Below are 8,785 nucleotides of genomic sequence, written 5' to 3' on the forward strand. Positions count from 1 at the left end.
AATGTCCAAAAAGACCGCAAGTTTCATAAAGAAAACCCCTGTACCAGAAATATGTGGCAACAGTTCAGTAGAAACTCAATTAACTGCAGGAAGAAAAAATCTATGACAGTTCTCCAAGTCTTCCTTGACCTCAGAAGTGGCTGCAAGAAGGCCAGTTGGCCTAAAGGACAAAGAGGTACCATAGCCATGGATTGTACAAGCTAAAAGTTATGGTAGGACCACAGATACTGAAGCATATGTAGGAGTAGCTAATGACTAGCAGAGATTATCATACACCATACTCTTCCTTATCATTAGACCACGGAAAATTTAAACTCCAAAGGACTTAGGTGTCATCCTAGGGAGAAGGAGGGGGAAGGCTAGAACCCCCAAATCTGACTGAGCTTACATTTGAAAACAATCCCTATATTATTAATGGCAAATACAATTAGGAAAGAAATTCTGAACACTCCCACCATCACGTACACCATCCTACCTACATCCACACTCATAATCCACTTCCTTCCAATTAACGATGAAGAATGTTTGTGCTTCTCTCCAAAGTCTAGTTCTCCAGTTGTGCACTGGATCCTGTCCTCTCCTGACTATTCAAGAACAATGCTCCAACAATCATCTCTTCTTTCTCCTGTATCATCAATTTTTCATTCCTTTTTATGTCATTTCAATCAGCAGATAAACTTGCTATACTTTTATTTTTTTAAAAAGCCTTCCCTTGATGAGTGAGATATTTGCATAGTGCTAGAATATTACCCCACAGACTTTTTTTTTTACTAATCACAAAATGAAGAAGGTACTTTATAATGAAGAAATCTGGCAATCACCATTTTAACTAAGAGATCAAATTTAGCACCATTACAGTAGACAACCTAACATGGTGTGCCTCCTAATGGAATATCATATAAAGTACACAATGTAATTTAAGGCATTTTTTGCAAATCAAAACTACAGTGAGTTATCACTTCACACCAGTCAGAATAGCCATCATTAAAAAATACACAAATGATAAATGCTGGAAAGGGTGTGGAGAAAAAGGAACCTTCCTACACTGTTGATGAGAATGCAGTTTGGTGCAGCCACTATGGAGAACAGTATGGAGATTCCTAAAAATAGACTTACCATATGGTCCAGCAATCCCACTCCTGGGCATATAGCTGGAGGGAATTCTAATTTGGAAAGGTACATGCACCCCAGTGTTTATAGCAGCACTATTTACAATTGCCAGGACATGGAAACAACCTAAATGTCCATTAACAGATGACTGGATAAAGAAGTTGTGGTATATTTATATAATGTAATACTACTCAGCCATAAAAAAGAATAAAATAATGCCATTTGCAGAAACATGGATGGACTTGGAGATCATCATTCTAAGTGAAATATGCCAGAAAGAGAAAGAAAAATACCATATAAAATCACTTATATGTGGAATCCTAAAAAATGACACAAATGAACTTCTTATTTGCAAAATAGAGAGACTCACAGACATAGAAAACAAACTTTTGGTTACCAGGGGAGAAAGGGGGTGGGAAGAGATAAATTGAGAATTCGAGATTTGCAGATACTAATTACTATATATAAAATAGATAAACAAGTCTCTTCTCTATAGGATAGGGAACTATATTCAATATCTTATAGTAACCTATAATGAAAAATAATATGAAAAGGAATATATGTATGTATATATATGACTGAAAGATTATAATATACACCAGAAATTGATGCAACATTGTAAACTCACTATACTTCAATAAAAAATAATAAAAACAAGGCATTTTTTGCCAAAAGTGTTTAACCTGAATCTAATTAAGCTTCTAGACTTAATTTCCACTTAGTGGGATATATAAGAAGGTAAAAAAGAAACAAGCTAAACTTGTATATGAACAATTAGAAAAATCCAGAATGTGGGATATTCCATAGGACAACTGGCCTACACTTTCAAAAAATAAAAATCATTTTTTAAAAAGGCAGGAGGACTTTTCTATTAATAGATAAAGAGATATAGCAATATAAAACATGTGAACCTTGATTGGCTTCTGAATTTAAAAAATATAAAAGATCTTTTGAGACAATTGGAAGAATGTGAATAAGACTGGATATTAGACAATATGGAATTACTATTAACTTTCTTGGGATATGCAAGCTGATGTATTTATGGGTAAAGTGTCATGATGTCAGCAACTTTCATATGGTTCAGCAAACCACTTAAGGAAAAAGAGAAAGCAAATGTGGAAAGATATTAAAAATTGGTGAATCGAGGTGAAAGATATATGGTTGTTCATTGTATGATTCTTTCAACTTTTCTATAGGTTTAAAATTTTCTAGAATAAAAAGTTCTTTTTAAAAGCCTTTCTTGGTAGCATATCCCTTTCAAGGTAACTAATGCTCCATTTCTCTACTCTTCTTGGAAATTTCCTTGGGAAGAGGTGTCTGTACTCAAAGTTTCCATTTCCTTTCTTTCCATTTTTCCTCAAGTTTACCACAAATGAGATAATTCCCCACCTCTTCACCAAAACAGATCTTAGCAAGGTCACCAATGACCTGCATACAGACAAATCCAAAGATCAATTTTTAGTTCTCATCTTAATCAACCTATCAGCAGCATTTGACACACTTGATCAGTCTCTCCTCTTCAAATACTTTCCTTTATTTGACTAAGATATTATGCTGTCTTGATTTTCCTTCTACTGCACTGACTGCTCCTTCTGGTCTCCTTTGGTGACTCCATCTCATCTCCCTAATCTCTAACACTGGAGCCCCCAAGATTCAGTGCTGAGATCTCTATCTAGACTCTTTCTCTAGATGACATCATTCATATAGTCTCTGATCTTTAAAAAAAAAATCTATATACATTATTTGGACTTCTACCCTGAATTCCTATGTTCTTATACCAAATGCCTAGTTGATATCTCAGCTGAAATGTCTGATTGGCGTTTCAGGCCTAACTCTTAACATTCACACATTGAACTCCTGATAGATCCCTGTTCCAACTACTATGAGCATGCTCATCTCAGTGGCAACTCCCTTCTTCCAGTTGTTCAAGTCAAAACCTTGGAGTCACCCTTTAACTCCTCTCTTTGACTCCCATTTCCAAATCTTCAACCAATATTTTCGGTTCTACCCTCAAAATAGACACTGGATCTTACACTTATCACTATTTCCACTACCACATAGTCCAAGTCACCACTTCTCCTGTCTGGCCTATTGTTGTAGCCTTCTAAATAGTCTCTCTTTTGCTTATGTCTCCCACATTTTATCCTACAAAAAGTGGCCAAAGTCAATCTTTTAAAACATAAATAAGTCAGATCATATCATTCCTCTACTCAAAGCCCTCAAATGGCTTCCAATCTTACTCGGAAAAAATCCGTAGTTCTTGTCTAGATAAATTAAAGAAAATCTCAATAAATGGAAAGACACCCCATGTTTATAGATCAAAGGACTTGATATTATTAGGATGTCAATACTCCCCAAATTGATTTATAGATTCAACTCAATTCGTATTAAAATTCTAGGGGGGGCTTTTACAGTAATTAACAAGCTATTCCTAAAATTCACAAGGAAATGTAGTTTCAAGGAACTCAGAATAGTCAAAACAATCTTGAAAAAAATAGGACATAACTGGAGGAATCACACTTCCTGATTTTAAAACTTACTATAAAGCTACAGGAATCAAGCTAGAGTGGTACTGGCATAAGGATAAGCATCTAGACCAATGGAATAGAATTCAGGGCCTAGAAATAAGTCTGGGTCTATTGATTATTGGTGAGGATGACAAGATAATTCACTGGAGAAAGAACAGTCTTTTCAACAAATGGTGCTGGCACAAGAGGATATCCACCTGCATAAGAAGTAAGTTGGACCCCTACCTCACACCATTTATACAAATGAACTCAAAATAGATCATGGACCTAATTGTAAGAAGTAAAACTCACAGAAGAAAACATAGGTATGAATTTTCATGACCTTGGATTAGGCAGTGGTTTCTCAGATATAATGCCAAAAGAGCCAAGTGACAAAAGCAAAAAGAATGGATAATTTAAACTTCATCAAAATTAAAACTTTTGTTCTTCAAAGGATACCCTTAAGAAAGTGAAAAGACAATTCACAGAATGGGAGAAAATATTTTCAAATCACATATCTGATAAAAATCACTTGTAGTCAAAATATGTAAAAGACATGATTCAATCATTTAAAAAATTTTTGAAAATGGGCAAATGATTTGAATAGACATTTCTCCAAAAAAATATACAAATGGCCGAAAAGCACACAAAAATATGCACAACATCATTAGTCATTAAAAAAATGTAAATCAAAACCAAGTTTTGGCAATTATGATTGAAACATCTGTAAACATACATATGCATGCTTTTCTTTTTTTTTCTTTTTAAGACAACTCAATTTTTATTTTATTTTTGTTTTTTGTTTTGTGGTGGTAGGTAATTAGGTTTATTTATTTATTTAATGAGGTACTGGGGATGGAATTCAGGACCTCATGCATGCTAGGCAGGCACTCTACCACTGAGCTACACCATCCCCCACATGCACACTTTTCTATGGACATAAGTTTTCAACCTGAAGGCCTTTTATTTATTTACTTATTTATCTATTTATTTAAAAATTTAATATTTTTTATCGAAGTATAGTTGATTTACAATATTGTATTAGTTTCAGGTGTACAGCAAAATGATTCAGTTATATTTGTACACATATATATTCTTTTTCAGATTGTTTTCCATTATAGGTTATTATAAGATAATGAATATATATCAGAATAGTCTTTTACAAATATATGATATTCCCATAACTCTTCTTAAAAACATCCACTGCTCCCCACTGAAAAGGACACTTTTCTTAATCTAATCTCAACCTGTCTTCTAGACTCATCTCTTTCTGGTCCCCTTCAGATTTTTCTATACCTAGTATAATATATTTCTCATTTAGTCTTTGAATATTCAGTTCCTTCTGCCTAGAATATCCTTACCTTCCCATGACTTGCCTAACCTCTCAGCTTAGAGAATTTCTATTCAGCTTTCAAGACCCAGTTCAAATTGTTCCTCCCAGGTAAGCCTTTCCCATTTCCTCCAGTCCATCCCTCCTCATTGTTCTCAGAAGTCTTTGCTTACTCTCTTTAATAGCTTTGTATTGTAAAGCTTACTTTTATTTGTTTTTAATTTTTATTGAGCTATAATTGACATATAACAACACATTAGTTTCAGATGTGCAGCATGATTCAATATTTATATATATTATGAAATGATCACCACAATAAGTCTAGTCAACATTTGTCACCATCTATAATTACAAAAATTTTTTTCTTATAAGAACTTTTAAGATCTACTCTTAGCAACTTTCAAATATATAATACAGTATCATTAATTATAGTCACTGTTTTTTTTACCTGTCTTCCCCATCAAAGAAGAGATTGTATCTCTTAGCTTTCCCAGAGTTTAGCACAGTACCTGACACATAGTAGCAACTCAGAAAATGTTAAATGAATGAAGGCACATTAAGTTGTGATTACTAATAGTTTTAATATATTTCATAATGTTGTAACATTTTAAATAATAAAACAATTAGCTTTAATAAGTTATATGGAGAATCCCCTAAAATAAGCACATAAGTATTCTATACATATATCAAAAATCATTTTTATAAAATCGCTAAAATAAAATGCTTTTGTGCTAGATTTAAGATTTACCTCACAATCTAACTATCAGATGGTCAAATTTTCCCCCCAAATTCTGAAGATCACCTAGTAAGAAGAGCTGGAAAGAGGGATATAGTTAGTTCATCCTCGAGACTAAAGGGTGTATTTTCATTCTGACATTCAGCAGTTTATATATGCAACTCCCATTAATGCTAATGGGAATTGTGCACATAAATGCTTAGAAACTGAGATGAAAACACATTCTTAAATGTGCAAACCAGTAATACATGCAGATACTATAATTCCAAAGCCTAAGAAACTAAGCCCATAATTAAAATATGTGGATCTCTCGGTAGCAACAGATCGAGTTGTCGGCCCAATTCATCACAACATATCTATATCCTTCCAACTTCTACCAGTACTAGAAGGCAGCAGAAGCTGGTGAAGAGCAGACTGTCCTGTCTAGGGGAAAGGTCAGCCTGCTGTAGAAACCTCATTGGAAGAAAGGGGAAAGAGAATGGCGAGGTAGAGGATTGTCTGGGGAAACTGAAAACTTGTCAAAGATCCTTTTGTTTCCTGCTACTATCACCTTGGTCCTTTCACTTAACAGTTATATTTGCTTAGAGGAAGATTTCTGAATCTAAAATCTTTGAATGAGAGGCAAATAATCTGTTCTGCAAGAGGCTATTTGTAAAGCTAGTTTGCTCACAACACATGACACAAGTGCTGTGCTTGGGAGAATCAACTAGTATTTCTGAAAATCCAAACTGACTCTAAGGTGAAAACAAATAAATAATTTAACATATGTGATCAAGATCATGAGGTCTTCAGAGACTCGTTAGGATTTCATGAAGTTATTCTTAATATTCCTGCAATAAGTTTACTTCCAAGTTTAGTCCCACCAAAAGCAGTAAGAGTCTGTACTGGGTAGAACTTAATGGAAAGTACATTGAAGTTGGAATTCAAAGATATAGATTCAAGTCCCACTCAATAGTGTTGGAACATGAGATTTCTCTGAATCACAATTTCTTCTATTGGAAAATGAGAAGCAATAATCCTTGCCCTATCTATCTCTTAGGGCTATTATGAAGCTCAAATTAGAAATTAAAATGAAAGCATTTGAAAATATAGACATCAGTTTCTGTGCTCAATAATATAATTTTTTAGCATTAAAAATGTGTATTATCCCCTGAAAATTTCAGAAATAGCCTCTTTTACTGAAAAACAACCTAATTCCTAAGATAAAGTATCTTTCATAATTCCTTTTCCTCTCTCCTCCCCCTGCTATCCACATCTCTGACCTCACCTTTGGCCATCCACCAACCCCAGTAATGAGTACCATGTTTCACCTAAGTGTACTAAAACCACAAAAGTGTGAAACTCCAACAGGAGAGAAAGAGCAATAAATCACATTGGGAGTCATGTGACTTCATTCTAGTCCCAGTTCCACTAGCAGTACCTATTATGTACTAAACACTGTGCTAGGAGCTAGAGATGCTTCACTGAACAAGATTCAGCTTCAGTTTCAAGGAAGTCATCCTTGCCACATCCCCTCCATCACTGCTCATATTTGAACCAACACTAAAGCCTACCATTTTGAATCTATCCACTTGTCTCCATCTCCACTGCCACCACCCTGGCCCAAGGTGCTATCATTTCATCATCACTGCATAGACTATTACCATAACCTGCTAACTAGACCACCCACATTCCACTCTGGGCCCTTACAGTAACTGTGATCTTTTCAAAATCCAAATCTGGTCCTGTCATTCCTCACGCTAAAAATACTTCAATGACTTCCAGCTGTTCTAAAGATAAAGAACAAATTCTTTAACATGGCTTACAAAAAGCCTACATAATCTGGCCCTACCTACTTCTCAAGCCTCATCAATCTCTTTCCTCTCTGTGCTTCAAGCCATATCACCTTCTGTTGGTGTGTTTCTAAGTGCCATGTTCCCTCCAACTACACAGAGCCTTTTTTTCTTAAATGGAGGTACTGGGGATTGAACCCAAGACCTCACACATGATAAGCATGCACTCTACCACTGAGCTATACTGCCAACTCCCCGCCCCCTACCCCACACCCCACAGAACCTTTTAACAGGCTGTTCTCTCTGCCTTTTTCATCTACTTGATGCCTATTCATCTTAGCTCAATCATCACTTCCTAGGGAAAACCTTCCCTGTCCTCCTGTACTTGGTGAAGCCCTCCTTCTACATTCTCATAGCACCGCGAGCATTTCCTTAGCACTTAGGACTCATGATGTGATTACTGGCTATATCCTCCAATGAACCATAAGTTCCATACGAGTCAGATTTGTGCCTGCTTTTGTTCCCCACTATTTTTCCTAAGCACCCATCACAGTGCCTGGCACATAGTAGCTGTTCAATTAATATTTATTGACTAAATTAGTACATTCACTAATCAACTTATTCTAATAATGAATAAAGCAAGTCAGCAGGCATTTATATCTCAGTAAACAATGTTGTAAACCCTGAGAGGGCAGGGATTTTTGTCTCTTTTATTCACTTATGTATTCTGTTTGTTGGGATGAATTTGTCTGATGTATGAGCGAAGGGGACTGCATGACTAAGGATGCTCTCATTTTCATAATTCATTTTCACCGCTTTATTCACTACTTGAAGAGAAGTATATACATTTAATTACACACTTGTATTGAGAGGGTCTCATTCACCCAGATTTATTGATTTACCTCTTAAAAGGAAGCATGAAAATTTCTTTCTTTCTAAAACATTTTACTGGTATAGCCCCTTGACTCTGATAAGAAGAGCTCAAGATTTAACACTCTAAGGAGCCTCCAAAACCATGGCAAACCTTTTTTCCCCAAAAAACTAGTACTAGAATAAGGTTTTCACCAGATTTCTGAACCTAGTGACTTTCAGAAAGATTTCCCATGATCTTCACAAGAATGACGACTTTCTCCTCCAGTGTTTGATGTGTAATTTTTTCTGAAGTACAAATTCTCTTCTGTTATTATGCAATATTTGCATTCCAATGAATGCTATTTATGAAGTGATTAAAAACAATGGTGTCAATAGGGGAAAAAAAAGAGGAGGGTTTGCAGAGTTTCAGGTTCCTAGCAAAAGGAGAAACAAAAGGAATTTGTAACGCATAAGTATA

The 8,785-nt window shown here is 35.2% G+C and overlaps 1 non-coding gene across 1 annotated transcript; it reads right to left on the reverse strand.

Annotated features, from left to right (window-relative positions):
• Positions 1-7,632: 7,632 nt before the first annotated feature.
• Positions 7,633-7,704, reverse strand: TRNAD-AUC. The gene has a single exon. It is a non-coding gene; the product is annotated as a tRNA-Asp (tRNA).
• Between the last annotated feature and the right edge of the window lie 1,081 nt (positions 7,705-8,785).

The sequence above is a fragment of the Camelus ferus genome, chromosome 13 (assembly GCF_009834535.1).
Source record: "Camelus ferus isolate YT-003-E chromosome 13, BCGSAC_Cfer_1.0, whole genome shotgun sequence".
Lineage (NCBI taxonomy): Eukaryota > Metazoa > Chordata > Mammalia > Artiodactyla > Camelidae > Camelus > Camelus ferus.